The sequence below is a fragment of the Mesocricetus auratus genome, unplaced genomic scaffold (genome assembly GCF_017639785.1).
Source record: "Mesocricetus auratus isolate SY011 unplaced genomic scaffold, BCM_Maur_2.0 Super-Scaffold_100691, whole genome shotgun sequence".
NCBI classification, from domain to species: domain Eukaryota; kingdom Metazoa; phylum Chordata; class Mammalia; order Rodentia; family Cricetidae; genus Mesocricetus; species Mesocricetus auratus.
This window is the reverse complement of record NW_024429267.1, coordinates 7,589,251-7,610,647: the sequence shown is the minus strand read 5'-3', so window position 1 is coordinate 7,610,647 and position 21,397 is coordinate 7,589,251. Positions and strand designations below refer to the sequence as shown.

At 46.2% G+C, this 21,397-nt stretch overlaps 1 protein-coding gene across 4 annotated transcripts in view; it reads left to right on the top strand.

The window, feature by feature from the left end:
• Positions 1 to 4,541: 4,541 nt before the first annotated feature.
• The window catches only part of Tln2 (talin 2), a 409,739-nt gene continuing 392,883 nt past the window's right edge, over positions 4,542 to 21,397 (top strand). For 3 of the 4 annotated variants that reach the window (XM_040739688.1, XM_005075489.4, XM_013117408.3), the window contains exon 1: positions 4,542 to 4,682. The gene's annotated coding sequence lies outside the window, so the exon portion shown is untranslated. Of the gene's footprint in view, positions 4,683 to 5,763; positions 5,947 to 21,397 lie in introns of those variants that run through there. The other variant, XM_040739686.1, reaches the window with a different exon arrangement.

Below are 21,397 nucleotides of genomic sequence, written 5' to 3'. Positions count from 1 at the left end.
AGTTCTCTGCCTGTCTCTGCCTCCCAAGTGCTGGGATTAAAGGCATGGGCCACCACCGCCAGGCTGTGAACTGTTCTTGCAGTGGACCTCCTAGGAACCATGCCAGACAGCTCACAACCCTCTGTAACTTTAGCTTCAGTAGACTACTACATGCATCTACATTCATGTGCACATGCTCACAGACTGACACACACAATTAAAAATAAAATAATTTTAAAATCCCAAATGACTAAAGAGACATTAAGGTTGCATATGTAATGACAGATTAATGATCTACAATTTTCAAACATTAAAGTGTATTTATTCACTTTTTTGTCCATATGTGCACGAATGCCATAGCACACGTGTGTTAGGCAGAGAACAGCTTTCATGAGTCAGTTCTCGACTTCTGTTTTTTTGAGGCAGGTTCTGTCTTGTTTCTCTGCTGCTGTGCTGTGAACTCAAGATTCCAGGTGATTCTCCTGCCTCTGCTTTCAATCTGCTTTCAATCTGCTTTCAATCTGCTTCTTAGGATGAAAAACAAACAAGTATATAAACACCTACATAGAAAGCTCCAGGCTAGCCAAGATTGCATAGTGAGAATTCATCTCAAAACTAAGTAAATAAAGATAGTGAGAAAGCAACCAAGAGGGGCTGGAGAGATGGCTCAGAGGTTAAGAGCACTGGCTGCTCTTCCAGAGGCCCTGAGTTCAATTCCCAGCGACCACATGGTGGCTCACAACCATCTGTAGGAGATCTGGTGCCCTCTTCTGGCCTGCAGGCATACATGGAGGCAGAGTGTTGTATACATAATAAATAAATAAAATCTTTTAAAAAAAAGAAAGCAACCAAGAGAAAAGCACTTCATCTCACAAACTATTACCTATATATTAACAATTTAGACCAAAAGTAAATTTAATTTGACAAGATAATTATTGGCAGTTTTCTAGACAGTATAGGCAAGTGCTACCACACCTGCTTTTTTTTTTTTTTTGGCGCATTTCCAGAAACTTCTACAGTCTGATTTATAGGCGAAAAGAAAAGTCAATCTTAAGCATGTTCTAGTTGGGTACAATAATAATCACTTCCTAAAGCCAATATGACTAATTTCCTCTTCTGAGAGAAATTTAAAACCATGTCCATCACTGCACTCTGAAAACTCCTGAGTGAGTAGAGTCCCACATCTCAGAAAGCCAAATATCTAAAACATACTAGCTTTTGAAAATTCTCAGATATCTGCCCTTTAAATAAGACAACAACATGTGAAGTGTGTGCTGCAGGGCAATCCCGTCCCATTCTGTCTGGTAATTATTAGGTAATATTATCTCCTGGAACTTATAATTAGAAAAGAGAAGGCAAGATTCCAAAAACTGGACACTTCAAGGGAGAAGCCTCGACTACTACTTTCATCACTGGTTTTGGGTAATGGGAGGCTTTTAGAAAAATGTGCTTTTCCCTCCTTTGATGGCGGGAGAGAGAGTACAGCATTTTTGGAGGCACTATGGACTGTTAGTGTATTGAACCCCAGAAGGATTTTTAACATGGCACAAAATCCAATTTTATAAACCAAAATGGAACAAATTATTTTGTGGACTTTCACTTTTGGTCTTCCTTGTGGATGGTGCTGAGGAAATGTGACCCCAGACTCCTTTAGCCATAGACCTGATTCTGGGAGGGTTAGGATCACCAAGCTGCTGGGGTGGGGGTGTGGAGGTAGGGGTGGGGATGGAGGAGCAGCTCTCATCATCTGATCCTAGGCACCAAGTGAAATCTAACACGATCAACAGAACGTACATGGCCATGAGAGGAAAGAAAGAGGGGAAAGTGAGAAAGGGAGGGGGAGGGCAAGCAGACCAAGGAAGGCGCTGAGGACCAGGAGGACAAGAGAACTGTGTAGCCAAAATGGCTGAGTTATAGAGCAATGCGAAGCTGGGGGAAGTGAAGCCCACCTCTGGGCAGGAGAGTCTGGGGTAGGGGGCTGAGTGAGAAGTGCAGGAGGAGCCCAGGTACCAAATGAGGCTTTTCCTGGTTTCTTTGAGACCTAATAAGGAGCAAGCATGTCTAACTGCTGGCCCATAGCTTTAGACCTTGTTTGCTATTTTATTTATTTATTTGTTTTTTGAGACAGGGTTTCTCTGTATTGTTTTGGAGGCTGTTCTGGAACTCTCTCTGTAGACCAGGCTGGCCTCGAACTCACAGAGATCCGCCTGCCTATGCCTCCCGAGTGCTGGGATTAAAGGCCAACGCCCGGCTCTTGTTTGGTATTTTAAAAAGAGCAAAGTTACTGGACTAATCTGGGTTAGTGGAGCACAAAACCTGTAATCCCAGGATTTGGGAGGCTGAGTCAGGAGACCAGGATTTCAGTGCCACTTTGTTCTACAAAGTGAGTTCTAGTCCAGCCAGGGCTATATAGTAAGATCCTGTCTTAAAAAAAAAAAAAGTGGTAAACAAAGAGACTAGCTTCATGGAGCAAGAATTGACACCCACTGAGTCTGCACTATACTGTTGAATAGCACCTCACTGCTGGGGTGGGCCTGAAAGCTGTGGATATACTTAGAGGACATACTATGTGATAGAAATCTTGACATCCAGGTTTGAGGAAAAAGTGGGAAATGGGAGGGAGAAATGACTTTAGTTGTGACGAGTACACCCTCATTCTCTCTTATGGAAAACTGCATCTTGAACTACAAAAATATGGTTGTTATTTTCAGTAAACTAAGGGGCAATTTGGCAAGCATCAGTTTAATGAGCTTCTTAAATAAACATTTGCTTTTGAATGTCCTGTGAGGAAGCTTGTTACCTTTATTTTGCTAGCCTTTCCAATGTCCTATCTAAAGGAGTTAGGGAACAGGAGTGCAGCTGGGGAGTCTGTCCTGCAACTTTTAGGACTATCTCAAGTGGCCTAGTAATTTGTTTTCTGATTACAGTTTCTGATTTAAGCCAGGTGGTGTTGGCACATGCCTTTAATCCCAGCACTCGGGAGGCAGAGGCAGGGGGATCTCTGTGAGTTTGAGACCAACCTGGTCTACAAGAGCAAGTTCCAGGACAGTCTCCAAAGTCACACAGAAACACTGTCTTAAAAAACAGCAAGAACAACAACAACAAAAATCCAAAAGTTTCTGGTTTATAAAGCACATTCTCTGCAGAGAATAAGTTACAGTGTTTTACTCTATAACAGTGATTATCAACCTTCCTAATGTTATGATCCTTTAGTACAGTTCCTCATGTTGCAGAGACCCCCGACGATAAGATTATTTCCGTTGCTACTTCATAACTGTAGTTTGCTATGGCTATGAATCGTAATGCAAGGATCTGTGTTTTCCAATGGTCTTAGGCCACTCCTGTGAAAGGGTCATTCCCCTTTGGGGTTTGAGACCCATAGGTTGAGAATTTCTGCTCTAAGCCTAGACTATTTCCACATTATGGCCAGACTTATTCAAAGGTCCCAAAGAACTCCTTGAAGAGTTTCAAGTTGATTCACTCTTGGGTGTACAGTGATGGCAATTTCAGGCTCACAGACACTAACATTGCTGTAGTTGCTTTTGAGGAACTGAAGAAATTTGCTATTTACTTCTGGCCACTTTATACTGATCTGGGGAAAAACCCATCTGAGCCATTTCTTATGAATTTTTAAAATTACTAAAGTTAAGCAGAAAGAGAAAAACCACCCACAATGTCACCAACCACTGAGGCACATGGATGAACACTTTGGTTAGTTTATTCGATCGGTCTTTTCTGCATCTCTTTATACATCATAATTTTAAAGAGATTTTGTGATTTGACCTCCTGTCCCCTTCACATTGTTACCTACGATAACCTTTACATTTTACCTTGCCATTCCAGCGTTTCTGAGCTCTGTAAATATAAGGGATACATAACTGACTTTATTCCAGGGCACAGTAACAGGACACAGGAAGGAAGGAAGGAAGGAAGGAAGGAAGGAAGGAAGGAAGGAAGGAAGGAAGGAAGGAAGGAAGGGTGTGGTGGCAGGTCTTTAATCCTTGCGTTCGGAAGGCAGAAACAGGAGGATATCTTGAGTTTGAGGCCAGCCTGGTCTACATAGTGAGACGCCGTGCCGTCTCGAATTAAAAACCAAACCAAACCAAACCAAACCAAACCAAACCAAACCAGTGCATGTCTTTTGCTACCCATCTTTCTGGAAGAGTAGTTCGTTCCCTAAATTCAAGTGACCTGGCATGCGGGTTTATGTGTCTGCCTGCTGAAGGACTCAGGCTCCGGTGGGTTCCCGCCACCCGCCGGGCTGAATCCAACGTGGAAACGTCCAGGACCCAGTCGGTGGTCTAGGAGAGGGGCTCGGAGGACTCAGGCCCCATCCCAGCGGACGCCTGGTCCCCAAACCGCCTCATCTCTCCTCAGAGCTGAGCCCAGTGTCAGGGGCAGCGGAGGGTGTCCCTTGAGCCTCTTCCACCCTGGCCCCACCACAACTCCGCGCGCGCCCCCGTCCCGCGCCCGGGGTGCGGACACCCAGGAGCCGGGTGGCGAGCTCCGCGCCGTCCCCCAGTGATGACGCGCTTCCTGCCCTCCCGGCGCTCGCGGGCCGTGCGCTCGCGCTCGCCCTCGGCTCCGGTTCCGCGCCCGGAGCCAGCGGCGGCGGCGGCAGTGGCGGCGGCGCAGCGGGAGCGGAGCCGGCTGCACTCGGGGGAGCTGGCGCTCCGCAATGAGACAGTAGCTGCATCCCCGCGGTAAGGCGCGGCGCGTGGCGCTACCCTGCTCTCCTGCCTGCATGCGCGCTGCAGGGATTTCGAGTGCCTTTTCCCTCCCCTCTCCAGAAGGAATATGTGGGTGGTTTTCTTCTCGGGTTTGTATCTCGTAAGTGATGTCAATGTAGAAAACCCCTGTCAAGCTTCTAGATTTCATTTTCTAGGAGGGCTTTTTTTTTTTTGCAAGAAAAGAAAAATAAATTGCAACGAATGCACCTGTCTATTGCACATGTAGGTTTCGCCGCACTTAGCCCGGGTGCCGGGCTTTGCCAATAGTCTTCCTGCGGGAGCCGGAGAGCTGATCCCTAGCCTTAGGCAGCTGGTCCCCTCCTGGGCTCCTTCCTCGGGTTTCCGGTAAAGGGGTCGGAAAAGCGGCCCGGTCTGCACCGAGGGGTCCCCCGGATCCTGGCTGGGAACCCTGGCGCCGACAGAGTTGGCAGAGGGCAGAGCGGCTTCATTCCAGCACTGGCTTCCCCGACTTCCAGCGCCACTTTGCAAACAAGTCTCCAGCCCCGGCTCGCGGCGAAAGGCACCCGGGGCTGCTTCTCAGCCCCCGACTCTGAGACCTGCGGGTTGCACGACTCCCCCTTTTCTTGGTCATCTCGCTACTTGGCAGCTGCTGGCTGCCGACCGCTCGGCGAAAGCGCGGGGCCGAGAGCGAGGGTAGGGTTTGAATCCAGAGCGGCGGCCTCTCGTCGCCTTCCCCGACCCTCAGGAGCTGAGATTTCGCGCCGGCGGGGATCGGGAGGGACCTGGAGACCAGCTATTCGGAGCCCAAGAAACGACGTTCGAGGGCGCCATATTTTCAGTGGGCTTTACAGAGGCAAAGGGGGCGCCCACTTTCCGAAGCCCCCCCGGGGGAGGCCGGAGCGATTGTCGCTGGGAAAGTTTGCGCGCCCGGGAGAGCTAGGAGGCGGCTGTCCCCACAAGGGCGCGCAGTCTGCAGCGTGTCTCCCAGGCCGAGTCTGGGGGGAAGAGAGGTGCAGGCGACCGAAGTGTGCGGCTCGCGGGCGTCACGGTGCAGCGGAGTCGTACCATTTGGGGCTGCAAGGCGCAGAGCACACGCCCCTCTTTTCCCTAGGCCACCGCCGCCAGCGCTCCGTCAGAGCCGTGCGCACCGCCGCTACCCCGGCCCCGCGCACGTTGCAGAGCGTTTCCTTCGGCACCTCTTTCCCCCAGCACCGCGGCTCGTGGGGTGTTCCACCTGGAGCGGGAGCTCACTCATGGCTGGGGAGGACGCGACAAGGTTTGTAGATGGGGTAAAGGCCTGATTTATGTGGATCAGCCTGAAGCCTCCTGTAGTCTCCTGGCTTGTGGAAGCAACTGGAGAAGCACCCCATGACTGTGTGCTGGGCTCTCACTGTGGCGCGGGCTGGCGGAGGAAAGGGGGGCGTTTCCCAAAGTCGGGGTTTCAGGTGACACGTGGGAAAACTTGCTGGTAATGGGACAGAAATGGAAGGAAAGGAAAGGAAGGAAGGTTAATGAAAAGTAAGTCCGGGTTCTTTCCAGAGAACAGGAAAGCTGTTGTAGAGGACACCATTAAAGATAGAAAAGTAGGATGGTGTCCCGGGGAAGCGCACCCCAAAATACACGTAATTAGGAGCACTGTGGTGCTCAGAGTGACACTTGACTCCGAGAGCTCATGATCTAGGAAATTGACATTTTCGATGTCCTAGCTCCCGGAGGTAGTGACTTATTGGAAGTGGGCCTGTGGGGTAATCTTTACTTTTCTACACAGATAGTGACCCCTGCTTTGTAATGAAGGGGCAGGGCAGAGTGTGTTTGCTGACCTGTGATTGGCTGAGTGCCGGAATGTGTTGTTAGTTTTTCTCCTTGGTGTCTTAATGAAACTGTCACAGTAGAGAGGTCGTGTCAGCTCTTGGGGTCTTCATCACTGGAAGAGATTCCGGGAAGGACCATGGAAACCTAACGGGGGTGGGGGGGTGGAGGATGGAGAAGCAGAGATTTTCATTAGGGAGATGTGCCCCTGAGATCAACAGTCACCCATGAACTTCATTAAGTGCCTCCAGCATGAAAGATATCCTTTCAATTTACAAGCTTGTATCTTCTTTGATTCACACCGTGGGGATCTCTGTGCAGAGAGTCAGGAGAAAGAGTGATGTGACCACTGGCCTTGAGAAGGGGTGGTTGTGTGCGTGTAAGAATACCTTTTCTCTCTTAATTTGAACACCAGAAGAGTGGGAAAGACTGAGATAACACCTGTCCAAAATTAGAATAGACCTTGTTGGGGAGAATTAGCTGCTGAAAGCCCCCCCTGAAATTACATTGAAATTTCTAGGATTAGATTAGAGGTGGCACCCTGAATCCCGGAAACGGAGGGTTCTCAGTCACTGTCTACCCTGTGCCCCCTTTCACTTATGTAGGAAATGGTTTGGGGTTGTGAGGTCTCAGTTTGGGGCTTTGTGTTTCAGACTCTCTCCAAGGGAGAAGTAAAAATTTCCAAACCCGATTCTTCTTTTGAGTTGCTGTTTAGTACAGGTATCAGCTGTGTGCATTTAAAATTCACCTATTGAGATTTGTTTGCTAACTTTGTTCCCTAGAGAGCATTTTAAATGTATTTATTTTTATGTGCATGTGTCTGGCTCCAGTGTGCAGGGGCCAGAAGAGGGGGTTGCATCCTATGGGAGTTATAGGTGGCTGAGAACCACAGCATGGATGCCGGGAACCAAACCTATATCGTTTGCAGAAGCAGTGGATGCCCTTAACTGAGGAGCCGTGTCTGTATATGTGCTCCATATATTTTTGCACGCCTTTTAAATGTGATGCAATGAAAATTAACTTAAAAGAGTTTTTTAAAATTGCATTTCTTTGTATATCTAGATACCTATCTATTTTGTGTTGTGTGTGTGTGTGTGTGTGTGTGTGTGTGTGTGTGTGTGTGTGTAAGGGGCTGGGGGGGAATGCCACAAGGCACCCTGTGTAGAGTGGAGGAATCAACCCTTCTTCCATGTGGCTCTCTGGGATTGAATTCAGGTCATTAGGCTTTGTGGCAAGTGCCCTTTCCCAGCTAGCCTCAAAGATGCTTTCTTTCAGGTCCTCTAGTGTTTAGTTTCAAATGTACTGCCTTAATATTTATTTAATTTTATGCACCTCTTTCATCGGGTATTATTAACCAGGCTCCGCTGTCTCTTGCCTAGTTCTTACTATTGTAACTTCATAGCTTGATCAAAGTGCTGACTTTTTTTTCCCCCAGTAAGATTTTGTAACTTCAAAGGGGTTAGAAAAGTGCCTTTGTGAATTGGAAAGTTGCCTATCAGTTTACTAGGCCATGTGACAGGTGGTGTGTGTGTGTGTGTGTGTGTGTGTGTGTGTGTGTGTGTGCATGTCATGTGGCATGCCCAGGCTCTTAGGATGGTGTCTGCCACTTGTGATCTGTGACATTCTTGTTCCAGGACTTTTGAGTCAGAATATTTTCTTGGGGATTTTGGGTGGTGTTTGACTAACAGGAATACTAAAAACAGTTAAATCATTCAAAACAATTTTTATTAGGTACAAAAATGTTTAAAGACAAGAAGGAAAATATAACAAGGAGGCCAGCATTCTAGAATTATAGCTTAACAAACCCAACTGGTGCCCTTTTAATTACAGTACTTACCCCATCCAGAACTTTTTAATCCTATTGCTTTTATATTTAATAACAAGGCTAGCTAAAACATAAGCCAAACACAACTATTACAAATAATGGGGATAAGTGGTGGGTTTAACCAGATGTTTTCCCTAAAGTCAAAACTTCCAAACTTCCCTGCTGCTCCCCTCCCCCTGCTGCTCCCCTCCCCGACAAGCAGGCAAAACTCAAAAGATAAGGCAGTCTTGGAGGGTAAAACAAAAGTGAAGAAGACCAGAAATAAGGAGGCTGACCACTTAGTAATCTTTGTCTTAGTGTCGCTTGCTATGCATGACAGTTGAGGGGCAAGCAGAACACTTGTCCTTAGAGCCTTCTTCCTTCACATGTTGCTCTGAGCTATGTTTGCAGAGCATTTCACAGTGGATTTCCAGAGTCCCCATCAGGCCCACGTGTTTGTTTTGCTCTTAACCAACCATTCCATTTCTACCAAGTGATTCTATCTACCATATTGTTCTAAGAGCCTAGAGCAACTTACAAACATTCCTGTTTCCTTTTTACTCTTCTGCCTTTGGCTTTCACAAGCAGAATTCTCTGTCTTCCATTCATTTACACAGTAAAAAGCTCTTGGGGGTTTATCTTGCTCCTCTGATAAGACAGCCCTGCCCTCACCCCACACATCACATCCCTGAGGGTAGTGCTCTTGTTTTGCCTTTATCTGGTAGATAAGGTGGGGAGGAGACAAGCCTGATTAAGTGGCTTATGGAGCACAGAACATCAAAAGATGCACAAAGGAAGAGAAGCAGAAGAGGGCTGGCGAGGCAGCTCATGGGTCTCCACAGAGAGAGCTCTGAGTCTGAGCCCTTTCACAGAACCCAGGCTCTGTTCTCAGCACCGGTCTGGCAGCTCGTTACTGTATGTGATTCCATCTCCAGTGGATCTGATTCCTTCTTCTGACCTGTGCAGGCACCAGGTATGCACATATATACATACACAATGGCAGAAACAAACAAACAAACAAAACCCCATGAAACCCATTCATACACATCTAAAAAACAATAACCAAAACCAAAACCAAAAAAACAAAACCAAAAAAAGAGCCTCATTTTTTTTCTTCTTCTTGAGACAAGACCTGGTTCTTGTCCTCATTCCTCTGTACCCAGTTCAGGTTCCTGAACACCTTCAACCTCCTTGACCCTTTTCCTTTATCTCACTTTGCTGAGTAACCCACCCTTGATTGGACTTGCCTTCTGCTTGGCTTTCACTGCCCTAGCCTCTGGCTAATGAGCCTGGGTGGAGAGGCTGCATGGCCATCTGCACTGCCAGGCTCTTGATGTATGACCGTGAATCCCAAGGGGCCTCTTGACACTGCCAGACCCACGGTGCTTCTCATCTGAAATTGCTCTCAGCTGGTGCTTGGCTTCCTTCACTAAGATGCAATTGCACACTGGCCCCATCATCTTCCTGTACGGAGTCCACTGACCGACTAGTGAGGATTTCTCATCTGCCCTGCCATTCATTCTCTCCTAGTGCGTCTCTAGGCATCTCCTTTCCCTTCCACATGTACCATCCGAGTCCCTCTCTGATAGGCTGTCTTTACTGGAAATGCTCTAGCATCTTCATCCCAAGTAAAAAGCATCACCATCAGCAGGTGTAGCCCTTGACCCTGTGTCCTAGCCCATTTACCTCCCATTTCTCTGCTCTCCCTTCTTAGCAAATACTTTAAAGAACTATTTATTTTGTTTTCTGTTTATGAGTGTTTTGTCCACATGTATGCCTGTGCACTACGTGTGTGCCTTGTGCCTGAGGAGACCAGAAGAGGGCATTGGATTCCCTGAAATTGGAGTTACAAGTGGTTGTAATTTACTACATGGATGCTGGAGACTGAACCCAGGTCCTGTGTAAAAGCAAAACATGTTCTTAAACACTAAGCCGTCTCCCCAGCCCTTTAGCAAAAAAGTTTTTAAAGCGTTGTCATGTTCTGACTCACTTTCCTCCCCATTCATTTATTTTTAGTTTTAAACAGGGACTCACTATGTATTCTTTGGCTGGTCTCAGACTTACTATGTAGATCAGGCTGGCTTTGAATTTACAGAGACTTGCCTACCTCTGTCTCCTAAGTGCTGGAATTAAAGGTGTGTGCCGTCATGCCTGGCTTCCCCACTCATTCTTCCTCACACTTTCCTCTGGCTTTTGCCCTGCTCCTTTGGGCAAACCTCCTTCCTTCCTTCCTTCCTTCCTTCCTTCCTTCCTTCCTTCCTTCCTTCCTTCCTTCCTTCCTTCCTTCCTTCCTTTCTTTCTTTCTTTCTTTCTTTCTTTCTTTCTTTCTTTCTTTCTTTCTTTCTTTCTTTCTTTCTTCCTGAGACAGGGTTTCTCTGTGTAGCTTTGGAGCCTGTCCTCTGTAGACCAGGCTGGTCTTGAACTCACAGAGATCCCCTTGCCTCTGCCTCCTGAGTGCTGGGATTATAGGTGTGTGACACCATTGCCTGGCAAGGGCAAACATTTCTTAAGGTACTGGAGAGATAGTTCAGTGGCTAAGAATATGTTCTATGTTTGCAGAGGAAACAGATTTGGTTCCCAGCATCTATAGTTTACCACCCTTAACTCTAGTTTCAGGGCATCTGAAAACCTCTGGACATCGTGGGCAATTGTGCTTATGTTCACAAACCTACTACATACATATACACAATTAAGAAATAAACAAATTTTAAAACAAAAATTCCGAAGAAATAGTTGCTACTGTTATTTTTGAGACAGCAGCCTTTAGCTCCTGCTGTCCTGGAACTTGCAGGGCTGGCCTTGAACTCAGAGATCCGCCTGCCTCTGCCTCTGGAGTACTGGAATTAAAGGCGTGCAATACCACACTGGGCTCAAAGAAACATTCTTAAGGCATCAACAGCATCTGAGGACTGAGTCCAGGGATGCACTTTCAGCATCTCCAGCCTCTCTACACGATTCAGTTGGTTGAGTGCCTCTTTTCTGGAACAGTCTCTTTGCCCATGGCTACTCCAAACCTCTTTCTTGTTTGATCTAATCTTTCTAACTTCTGGAAGCTGGAACTGTGTTTTCATGAAACATTTCATTTAGGAGTCTGCAATACTCTGTTCCTGAGAGGTCTCAATGGTATCCCTACTTTTGTCTCAGACCTCTTCCTTTCTTGAATCCATCACTTTGATATTCCATCATATCACATATGAGATCTTATTAATCTTGTGGCATATAAGCCCCAAGTGCTTTGGAGGTCTTCTAGTCTGCAAAGCGCTTACTGCACAAGTGTGAGGACCTGAGTTCCATCTCCAGTTCCCATGTAGAGGTTGGTGTGGTGCTGTGTACTTGTAATCCCGATGCTAGGGAGGTAGAGACAGGATCCTTGGGTCTCCCTGGCCAGCCAGCTTGGTCTGCTCCTGAAGCTGTTGGTCTGGTGAGAGACCCTGTCCCCAAAAAGAATGTGTTGGGGCTGGAGAGATGGCTCATTGGTAGAGAGTGCTTGTTGCTCTTTCAGATAGCTGGAATTTGGTTCTCAGTACCTATAGTAGGTGACTCACAACTGCCTGTAACTCTAGCTCCAGGGAATCTAATATCAGTCTGACCTTAAAAAGCACCCTTCCCCCACATGCATATACATGTACATGGGACACACAGACACATAAACATAAATAAACAGTAAAATAAATGTTAAAATGGGTGGATGTGGTGGATTACACCTTCAGGCCCAGCACTGGTCAGGCAGAGGCAGATAGATCTCTGAGTTTGAGGCCAGACTTGTCTATGTGGAGTTCCAGGTTGTCCAGGGCTACATAGTAAATCCTGTCTCAAAAACAAACAAACAAATAAACAAACCACAATAACAACAACACCCAGAAAACAAAGAAGTGGATCACTTCTGAGGAATGACACCACCTGAAGTCTGACCTCCACACACCACATGTACACACACACACACACACACACACACACACACACACACACACCACTCCAGAGTTGATTTCTGATCCCCACACACCCCATGTACACACACACTACACACTCCAGAAGAGGCTGGTTCTGCCACAGGATCCCCATGTGTCTGCAATAATGAATGCCTGTCATACAGTAAACACTTATCCAAACAATTCTTCCCAGTTCCAGAGTTGGCCTTGGATGATGAGTAATACTACCCTTTCTGATTTTATATCAGGATGCAGTAGTTTGAGGTCTTGTTCTGGGAATGAGGGCCTAGGTACTGAATGGGTGAGCACATCCTTGTTAAATACTTGTGGAGTGACGGAAAGCACCTGCCAAGGATGTCTAGAGGAGACAAATGGCTGCCTCTCTCGTTTTTATCTCTGAAGAGGGGCACTTAAGCAGTCTTCTTGGTAACTTTTGACACTGGGTTGAAGATGACAAATTGACTTGTCTGAAGTGTTTGTCATTGACCTCAGTCAATGTTCTTGAGAATCACTCATCCCCAGAGCCCACTTGACCACTGGGAGCTGTCTCCTTCCTCTCCTAAGCCTGGCTCATGGGGGAATGAATTATTGCATCTGGACAGTTCCCTGTATCTCCCACTGCTTCTGTCATGGAGACACAGGCTAAGGAGTCTCAGGCTTGATGTGCTTCAGTGAAAAAAATCCCCTCCTGTTTGCCTTACCTCAGGACTGCCGAGTGAATGAGTTGGCTCTTGTGTCTATTTCCTATTTGATTTGAGTGAAGCCATTTCCTAAATATGGCCTGAGGTCATTCATGGCAGCCCTTCCAAGGAGAGCATGGCTTATTCCTGGGTTTGAGGGATTATGGGAGGCCACTTTAAGAGGCTTAATTTTCTCCTTGAAGGGCTTTCAACTGGCCTAGCACTTGTCATTCCAAGCCCTCCCCATGTAGAGTTAAAGCAGCTACCCTGTGGTAAAATGTCAGCCAAGGCAACTGAGGCATAGCCACAGAACACTTGGGTTTGGCACTCAATGGAGAAGGCACATGTCTTTGTAGGACATCTTAGCCTGGTTCAAAGGAAGTGTATTTTATTATCCTCCAAAAGAAAAGAGTCTAGGGTGACAATTCATTTGGTAAAGTCCTTTTCTTGCAATAATGAGGACCTGAGTTTGATCCCCAGAACCAACTTTTAAAAAGCTGGGTATAGTTAATGAGTGGCAAATGCTTGTAATCCCAGCACTGGGGAAGTAGAGACCGAAGGATAATGGGGTCTTGCTGGCATCAAGCCTAGCCCACTTGGCTGGTTCCAGGCCAGTGAAGAGACTCTGTCTCAAAAAAAAAATGTTGACATCCACGGTCTCCACACACACAGATCAGTTAGGAGTCCAGTTTTTAGACTGCTGCCAGGAGCTTTCTTCTTTTCTTACCTGAGCTTCTGGCAAACCCAGCCCACCTCACCACCTTGAGTCTCTGTGGAGAAGCTCCTAGGAGAGACTGTCAGAGAAGGGATGGAAGAGGTCAGGGCAGCCAGGGGACTGGGTAGACCCTGCAGGGCACACTGGACAGACTTGGCTCCTCTGGAATGCAGGAACCCATCTCACTGGGTCACAGTCCCCCCAGCTTTCCGACATGCTGGTCACTAAGACCTTGTAGCCTTCCACTTTAAATGCATATTGAAAGAGCCTTTTATTTTCTTTGGGGAAATTTAATTTTCTGGCTTCTTTCCCCGGTGTGCTTTGTTCTACTTATGTGAGAGAGACAGCTCAGTTCAGCTTGAGAAAATCACCTCCGTAGGGCTTTGATGATTAGGGCCTGTAGGTGAGGGTTGGAGATGGCGCAAATGGCTTTAACCAGCTCCCTGCCAAGGTAGTGGGCCACTAGATGCTGGCCAGGCGCTGCTGTGTGAAGGTGGATTTGACAGTTCTAAAGGTCATTCCCTGCTTCTTGCTGGTGAACTTGTGGCTGTTGGGACTTTCCTGTCTTGTGACAGTTGCTTCAGGTCAAGATTGCACATCAGAGCCTGCAGTTGTCCAGTTCTTCTCTGCTGCCCATCTGACCCGTGGATGCACCTTGTAGTGTTTACATGGAATTTGATGGTTAGATCTGATGGTCGTACTAGAACAAGCCCTGTACAGTGTGGGGTGACCAAATGCCCAGAAAGAATAGGAAAAGGGCACTTTCCTTTTGGGTTAACCCTCACAGGTTAGTTTCCAGGCTCAAGGCTCCACATACTTAACAGCTGAAGTTCCAGAGGCCAGAAGTTCAAGACTGAGGACTGGTTCATTTTGAGGACCACATAGAGATTCTATTGAGACATCTGCTTAGTCCGTAGCCTCCCTGTGCCCATCTTCACACCTTCATCCTTTTATCCTGTTGTCTGCTTCTGTTTCCAAATGTCCCCTGTTTGTAAAACACCTGACATATTGGATCAAGGGTCACCTAAACGATCCTATTTTAACTCAATTATCTGTGTGCAAACTGTATGTCAGAATAAGGTCACCTTCTGAGATGCACAAGGATAGACTTCAGAATATTTTTCCCTTTTTTTAATTCAAGTTAGAAACAAGTTTGTTTCACATGTCAATCCCAGCTCCCTCTCCTTCCCAACTTCAGAATTCTCTCTCTCTCTCTCTCTCTCTCTCTCTCTCTCTCTCTCTCTCTCTCTCTCTCTCTCTCTCTCTCTCTCTCTCTCTCTCTCTCTCTCTCTCTCTCTCTCATAGAACATAGTTCAACCCATAGATGATCAAACAGTCTTCTGCTTCAGAATCTGAATCTGCCATGGACTTCTTGTTGGTGAATTCCCTGTTTATGCTAGGGAGCTCGGGTCCTTCACTGTGGAATCTTGCACCTATGGGTGCCATTGCCCCACACCTGTCTCTTTGCTTCTGCTAAGACCTTGCATGCTGGTTGCCATGACAACCATGGAGGCAGGTGTTCTCATCAGACTTTGAGAAAGCTGAGGTACAGCAAGGTCTTTTTGCAGATGTTGCGTGAGTTTGACTCTAACTCAGGTCTTTTCCATTCACAAGCATTTCTTCTAACACCTCTGTCTCCACTCTTGACATGAATAATTGTCTCCTGGGAAACTCATTGAAAATTCAGACTTGGTAGGCCTTGTGGGATTAATACTTATGAACCAAGGAATCTGTATCTTTTGTTGTTCTCCCTGGAGATTTTGATACACTCACATAGGACCTAATACACTCCACCTTGAATATGGCTTCTCATCGGGAAGCAAAGGACCACCAAGTTGCAATTTGACTTTTTTTGCTCACTGCCTTTCCTGGGAGACTGCTGTTCTGTTTGTAAGCAGTGTCATGCAGCATGTAGCTCTGGCTGGACTGGACTCTTTATGTAGCTGAGAATGACCTTGAACTTCTGGTCCTCCTGCCACCACTTCCAAGGGCTGAAATTACAGTTGTGAGTTATTATGTGGTGCTGGGGATGGAACCCACCATGCTAGATAAGTACTCCACCAACTCAGTCATATGCCTTGTATATAACTCCCTTGTTCGTATTCTATGGGCAGGGCCTTCAGCTACTCAGTATGTGCTAATGGAAATTATAGGCTCAGTAAATGGAAAATAAATTTTGTTTAAATTTTCTATCATACAGGTGTATACCGCACTCCAGTGTAGAAATAAATTGAGACGGTTCGATCACACATACATAAATGCTGCATGCTTTACTAAAGCAAAAAAAAAATACATCCTTCATTCAGGAAGATGGAGCAAGAAATGTTGTGTCAAGGGCCTGGAGAGATAGCCTGTGGATACGATTGAGTACTTCAGTTGCAGGGGACGTGGGTTCGATTCCCAGCATCCATGTCAGAAGACTCACAGCTGCCTATAATTCCAACTCTAGGGAATATAACATCCCTCTTCTGGCCTCTGCCCTCAGGTGCAAATTACCTCCCCCTTCATATATATATATATATATATGTATATGTATATGTATATGTATATGTATATCAATATATACAGTTATATTAACAATAAATTATACTGAAGCGAATACTTTAAAGTTTTGTGACAGTTCAGTGTCTTTCTTGTTATAGACTATAAATGTGTTAACAAAAGTGTGCTTAAATCTATGGGTGCTGCAGAATCACCTGCAGAAAGACATTTAAATGCGACCACCTGGGCTCTGCCTCATAAAAGTTTTGTAGCAGCAGGGCTGCTAGCTGAGGTAGCTCTTGAATTCTAAGCTGCTGGATCAGGGACTGTACGTAGAGCTGGCAACCCCCCATTAGTAAAATATTGTCCCTCTGTGGTTCCATGTCAGTTTTACAGTACCAGTTCCTTGAAGAATGAAAACATTTTTCAGTTTTGCTCTTAGCATATAAGTTAGAAGCTATGTTCAGGACCAATGCACAGACTATTCAGTCCGCCTCTCTCTCTTTCTTATTCCTTATTCCCATGAGACAGAATCTCATGAATCCTTGGCTGCCTTGCAAATCACTGTATAGCTAAGAGTGATTTTTGAACGTCTGGCCATCATCCTTGTGTTTCCACCTTCTGAGCCACATCTAGTTTGTGTGTTGCTAGGTATGGAGCCTGGGATTCTATGCAAATTAGGCAATCACTCTACTAACTAAGTTACATCCTAGGCCCTTCAACATCTTGAGTGGTTATGCCAGGTCATAGCTATGAGTGTGGTTCTGGCATAGGCATCAGTGGAATGACTTTGGAGTATGGGTAAACACTGTAGCCACCCAGAGAGTCTCACTCCATTGGTTTCTGTGAGTCCCAAGGATTTCTAGTTTTTATTGTCAAGATCATCTTAGGTCTTCTGAAATTTGAGTGTCACAGAACTAGAGTTTGGAGGTCACTTCTGCACACTGACACCCCCTCCTCCCATTTAACAAACGTTGACTCGTACTTTAGTGACGTTTCTAACCATTTTCTGGTTTGGGATTTTGTTGTCTAGTTTGAAGAGGCTAGGACTTAATTGTTCAGTCAGAAATTAATGCATTTTTTATTTTTCCTTGAATAATCACTCTCTCATTTTTTATGTAAGCTCCTGCAATTCATTTAAAGCTAAGGCTTAAAGAGCTAGGTTCTTTGACCAGGTAAAGTCCTTCAGTGCACTGAAACAGTCTGTGAATGATAGAAAAGATTTCTGGAGATAATTTAAAGAGATTTTGTGGTTTTAAGCTTGCACAGGTGGTTAGGAATGGCCTTCGATAGATGTATGTCTGCATCCTTGAGCTCAGTGTGCATATTAAATTAAACAATTGGTAAATGGTTACATATGGGAGGGGAGGGTGAGGGTGAGAGGAGGGACCCGGTCTCCTTGGTGAAGGAGACTCAGTTGCATTAACCGGGATGCTACATCGTGGTATTTTGAGATCCATGCCTTGCAGATGTGTGTGAATTGATTTCCTGCCCCTAGAGACAAGGTGTTTTGTGTGTGTGTGTGTGTGTGTGTGTGTGTGTGTGTGTGTGTTTTGTTCAATTCTGTGTTTTTCCTTTTGGCTGAATGGAGACTTTTAAAAGGGGGAGCCAATATTAATTTTGTGTTACTGGGTCATATATGCCACATTATTTTATGGTTGTGAGGTTGTGAGCCTAGCCCTTAAGGGCTGACCATCTCTCCAGCCCCACATTATGTAATGCATTCTTGAAAAGTTAGAGCTAAATACTCAAAAAGCTGCAGCGGACAGTGTATGAATTTGTCACAGTTGATTGAATTGTGTTCCTATAAGGAATAAATTTTACTGTATGTAGCTGCATTCTTTTTTTTTCTAAAGAGATTTATTTGTAAGTGTGTGTGTGTGTGTGTGTGTGTGTGTGTGTGTGTACACATGTGTGTGGGTGCCCATCTCTGGCACAAGATCTCTCTGGAGTTGGAGTTACAGATAGTTGTTAGCTACTGATATAGTTGCTGGGAATGAACTCAGGTCCTTTGCAAGAGCAGTACTGTTAAGCCTTCTTTCCAGCTCCGTGTGTGTGTGTGTGTGTGTGTGTGTGTGTGTGTGTGTGTGTGTGTGTGAGTGTGTTTACTACATGTACTGTATCAAGGGAACTTGTCACTTTAGCTGTATTTTTTTTTTGTAAATTAGTTATAAAAACCCAAAATTGCATCTGCACCTCCTCACCTTACCTTGAGTGTCTTGGTTTCGCACTGGTTTGAACATGGTGTTGCCTGTTTTTTCCCCAAAAGTCCAGGCCAGGTGAGTTGTGAGCTGGTCAGGGGCTACTGATAGATGCACTTGCCCTCTCATCCCCAGGCCCCAGCATATGGACCATCATGGGAGTTCTCAGAGGTCCTGGGGATGGATTAAGTTATCACATCGATGAAGAAACCATGGTTCAGAGAGGCCAAGTGGTTTGGATGTGACTGAAGTAGCAGGGCTAAAGAAACGTCCTTTAGGTCTGTGATTCCCTCCCAGTTTATTTCTTTGCACATCCTCCAACTCGTGTCTTGTAGGTTTCTATTTTTCTAAGTCTGGTGTCTCTAGCAGTGGTTCACCTGAATGGTTGTTATGGGCTTTGGAGACAGCCCAGACAGAGGAGCCCTGGTTTTGGAGTCTCTCATGAGCTTGGCAAAGCTCTTTCTGGGAGTCTACTGATTGCTTGGGGGATGTAGGCTGAAAGAGAACAGACCAGAGCTCTGTCCCATGGGTTTCCTAAGTCCTTGTATGCACATGCACAGTGATGGTAAAATAACCCAAAGAGGTATGCATGTTGCAAGGGGGCAGGCAGCACATGCCTGTTGATGTGGTAGCCTACCACATAGTAGCCACCATTTATACTGTGCCATTGGGCATGCCACCTGCTTGCTGTAACCCTCAGTGTGCTTATCAGTAAAATGTATCCATCATGCCTCAGTTATGTAGTTGTTGCGAGAAGGGAGTGGAAGCTGCACTATGCATACTTCTGAGCATTCCGGCCAGTCACAGGACAGGTGTTTGATGTGTTTCCCTTCTGTTTTGGGCCATGTTAAGAATATTAAGGAAGTATATTTGAGGGCTGTGTTGGTTGGTTTTGCTCATTGGTTGAGAAGGTTGAGGTTGGAGGGGAACTCTCCAGCCACAATGCTTAGTTACAGGCTCAGGTCATCTGATAATTTGTTATTGAACAGTCCTTCTCCAGGTCCCGACAAAGGATTATTTCCCAAGGGTGCCTGGAGCTGGCAAGTTAAAAATTAGTTCATCTTTGTAATATACTCTGTGGGGCCTCTAAGGTGAAAGGGATTAATTAGCATTTAAGTTACTTGGAGAAAGGCTGGAGTTGTAGCTCAGTTGGTAGAATGCTTGCTTAGCTCTGGGTTCTAGCTCCAGCACCACATAGGTGGCACATGTTCGTAGTTCCTGCACTCTGGTGGAAGCTGGAGTCCAAAGTCATCCACAATTATTTATATAGTCAGTCCAAGGCCAGCCTGGGCTACATGAGACTGTTCAAGATAAAAAAAAAAGACAAAACCCCAGTTTACTTAAATGAAAGGTAGAAAGCAGGCACTGGCCCCTCTAGTGAGGGACCTTTAAATACAGATGGGAAGGGGCCAGCTGAAGGTGCTTAAATGTGTCTGCTTGTATAACTCACATTGGCACTGTCACATCCATCACTCTTCCGGACTTGTCTTGGTATACTTAGTGATCCTTCCATGTGATTCTCACTAGGGTTGGGTTATGAGCCTCTGTCCTTGCTCTTCAGGGTTGACCAATGTTCTGGTAACATCAACACCACCTGGGGACCTTAGTGTTAGGAACTCAGGTTCCACCCTTTTCTACTGATGCAGACTTGGCATGTAATCAGAAGCTGAGGTGGACTTGTAGCCACAGTAGCTTAGGGGAAGCTTGCCTGGATGGTACGGACATGGGGAGGGAGGTGATATCCTTGATGACATCTTCTGAACACCTGCAAGAGATGTGAGGCTAGGGGTTTAGACTCTGTTCTGCTCACTTGTGACCCTGTGGGTCTTGGCTCTTAAGCTCCCCCTCCCTATTCTCATCCCCATCCCCATCTCATACTCATTTCAATCCCATCTCTACCCCTATCCTCATCTCCTCCATCCTCATCATTCCCATCTTCACCTCCTTCCTTAGCCCTATCTATATCCACCCCTCCCCTCCCTAACCTCATTTTCTATCACTCCTCTCCCTCTGCCATCTCCATCTCCATCCCATCCCCATTCTCATCCCCATCCCCTCTCCTTCCTCCTCCCATCTTCATTTCTACCCTATTTCCATCCTATCACCTCCATCTCCATCCCTTCATCGTCTCCATCCTTATCACCTCCATCTCCATTTGTATCTCTACTTCCAATCTCCATCTCTGTTTCACTGCCTTTCTGTTAGGATTGTTCCTGGAAGAATGGTGCCTGGGGATAAGACAGCCTTTGCATAACTGGGCCCGCCCAAGTGTGATGTCTTCTTTAGTATCCATTGGCTGTCCCTGGAGAGGGGAAAAAAAAGGCTTAGATCTAATGTAAAGTCAGTCAGCTTGGGCTTCAGGAGGCCTGGGGGGTGGGGGGGGGGCTTGCATCCTATCCCTGGCAGGTCCCTGAAAGCGTTGTTTTATTCTTATCCAAGGACAGGGTTGGACAGATTACCATTTTTCTAACGCTTCTCCAGACTTTTAAATCCTCCTTCTCCAAACACCATGTCAGAGGAATTATCCTGGGAGATACTTGCCAAATGGCACCAAATAAGCTTCCAAGCACTTTTCTGAAAAGACAATCAGAAGTGTATTGAGGAACTAGAGGCCTGCTGTGAGGGATAGTATAGTCGAGGAACTTAGTGCCAATTTGGGAAGCTCCCCCTGAGGGAACTTTTCTCATCCCAGCCCTGACTCTGAGAGGCTGAGCTAGGCAAGTGGAGAGACAGTCAGACTTGGGAGAGGACAGGGAGGAAGAGAAAAGGGAGCCAGAGTGCTGGAGAGTGCCTCCTCAGGAGACTGGAAGTCTCTGCAGATACAATCAAGTGGAAATGGGAAGGCCATTATAAATTCATCAACACTTGAATCATGTTACCTGTTAGCCCTGTGTCCTGGCCCGGAATACGCTTAGAAAACTGAGCTCTGGTGAGGTCAGGCTCTGCTCAAGGTCACATTTCCAGTTAGGGACAAGTCGGTTCAGGATTCAGAGACGGTAATTAGTCCCGTGTGCAGCCCCTTGTGCTCTTCCGCCTTCTATCTGGGATGGAAGATGCTAAGAATGTAAAACTACAGTGATTGGATCCAGATGTACTGGCCTGACCCCT